The 2,269-nt window shown below is 40.0% G+C and overlaps 1 protein-coding gene and 1 long non-coding RNA gene across 3 annotated transcripts in view; one reads left to right on the top strand and one right to left on the bottom strand.

Annotated features, from left to right (window-relative positions):
- Window positions 1–2,269, bottom strand: part of LOC106524179 (kazrin) — a 172,003-nt gene that overhangs the window by 10,611 nt on the left and 159,123 nt on the right. The window lies entirely within an intron of this gene.
- Window positions 141–1,404, top strand: LOC106524181 (uncharacterized). The gene is made up of 2 exons (XR_001310980.1): window positions 141–766; window positions 859–1,404. It is a non-coding gene; the product is annotated as an uncharacterized LOC106524181 (long non-coding RNA).

Here is a 2,269-nt window from a genome sequence, read left to right as displayed (position 1 = left end):
CTCTCCATGTAGCATCAGTTATGCTAATGCTAGCTGTTGCAGTCTCTCGTCCTGGCCACACCTCCCGCTCTCTAGCCCACACCCCCTCCCCTACCCTTTTTGATGCATTTTTTAAATTTCGCCTTGGGGCGGAGTTATCTTTTCACAGGGGTGGGGGGGTAAGTTACTCTTCAAATAACACGTGCTGCTGCTGCTGCTGGCCTAACATTGCGTGAATGCATGCCGATAAGCAGGTGAGTCACACATGAACCCTTCTGTCAATCTTCACTTTGCGTCTGGCTTTGTAGGCAGCGACTCACTCTTCATCTATCTCTCTGCCACGCAGCGTCTGTAATCCTCTGGCACTGCACCCACGCATCGGGATAAAAAAAATACGGTCCACAGTGGTTATTTAGATAAGTGCTAATTTCCTCAAAGTGCACATCTCTTTCTTTTCCTCCTCAAATGCGTCTTTATTTACTTTTTTTTTTACAGATCTGCCTCCTTTTGCACAGAGATTTACTTAAAGCAGAGCTTTTTTTTCCAATGAAGAATAACAATATGTGAATATGTTTATTCTATAAGGTTTTTTTCAGCATTTCTTATATTTAAGCTTTGGATTAATATTCTATAACACATGGTTTCCTGTTTTCTTGTTGATGCTTGTTACCATGAGATCATCTCTTTCTTCCTCCCTTCAGGGCCAGTTGTGAGTAATTAATTAACCCATATCACAGCCTAGTTAACTGCATGGCATTCACAAGTTGAGTCTGGGGATCCCGCTTCAGTAAGTGAACTGGAAGAATCATCTTTCAAGGAAAGATTCACCCTTGTTTTTTTGCTTTTCTATCTTGTCACCCCATTCATATCTCTTCCCAGCACGCTGCCTATACCGGTGGAATCTCCCCAGGCCCAAGGCATAAACAGGCCACACTTGCTGGCAAATGAAGACAAAAACCATTCCTCACTGACCAAGAGAAACAGGAAACCTCACAGCACCTGCCTGAGGAAGTGAAATGAAAGCTGCCTTTAAARCGAGCCAAGAACTCCGCTGCTGCCTCACATTTTGCACCTGCGAGTGCTTGGCAGAGAGAAGCCTCCTGGTTGTTGGGTGAAGGAAAGCACTCAATGCAATACTGTGAAAGGAGCCAGTCACAGAAAAAAAATAAGTCGTCTAACTCTTGTTTAACAATTACAAACCCCTAAAATACTTGGAATACACAAAGATAGAGCTGGGGTTCAGTGCTGGTGATTTAAACTGAAGTTTAGGGGAGATGAAGCACGTGAAGGTCTCCTGCCATTTTTTTATGACTAACATAGGCTACTTTGTGGCTTAATTCAAGTCTTTAAGAAATGTTCTCAGAAGAAACACACAGAGAGCTGAGGATGCAGTGTGTAAGCAGGGAGGGTAGCAAAAAAAAAAAAAAAACAACAAGAGTCCAACAGGAACAAGTCTATGCAAGCTTTTACTTTCTTTCTTACCATGTTTTTCATACAAAGAAGTTCCAAAGTTCAGACCCTCAAAAGAAGATGATGATGTTTTTAATATATTTACTTTGGATTATTTGAATTCTTTGGCAATTCAGTGGCCAAGCACAGCTATCACTGAGGATAATTTTATCTACTCATAAATTTTGCATTTGTCAGAAGAAAAATTAAAAGTTAGCACCAGATACCATATTTTTTTAAAAAAAAATTTGATCTTGTGAGAATTCACCTGCAAGGTAACAAAATGTTTAGTACGGCAAAAGTCAGATGAGTGGAAGAAAACCTTCATGACACTGAACACGTTCATTTTTTTGTGGTCATTATTCTTGGAACATGTTACGAGACATGGACAGGTACCAGTCAGGGTTATGAATGGAAGTCAGTGTCCTGTCTGTCTGGTAGTAACATATCTCATGAACCACTGGACAGATTTTGAAGAAATGGTCAGAAAATACTCATTGGGTATACTGTACCTCTGATTGACTTTTAGGGCCAAACCAGCATAAGATGGCCATCACACACAACTCACATATTAAAACACAAAAATTTAAATTAAACATTTAAATTAATTCAGTGAACATCAGAGGACGRTGTTAGCTTTCTGCTCTCTACTGACTAGAAGACTCATTCTTCTTCGATGGAAGGATCCACATCTTCCAGTATGTGGTCATTGAAGAGAAGTTATGTCTTACATTCATTTAGAGAAGATTAGATATACTGTTAGGGGATCTGTAAACAATTTTTTTGACATTTGGCAGCCATTTATGTAGAAAAAATTTCGGCAGATCACTTTGTGTAAAGG

The sequence above is a fragment of the Austrofundulus limnaeus genome, unplaced genomic scaffold (genome assembly GCF_001266775.1).
Source record: "Austrofundulus limnaeus strain Quisiro unplaced genomic scaffold, Austrofundulus_limnaeus-1.0 Scaffold178, whole genome shotgun sequence".
NCBI classification, from domain to species: Eukaryota; Metazoa; Chordata; class Actinopteri; order Cyprinodontiformes; family Rivulidae; genus Austrofundulus; species Austrofundulus limnaeus.
This window is presented reverse-complemented; position numbering and strand designations above follow the sequence as displayed.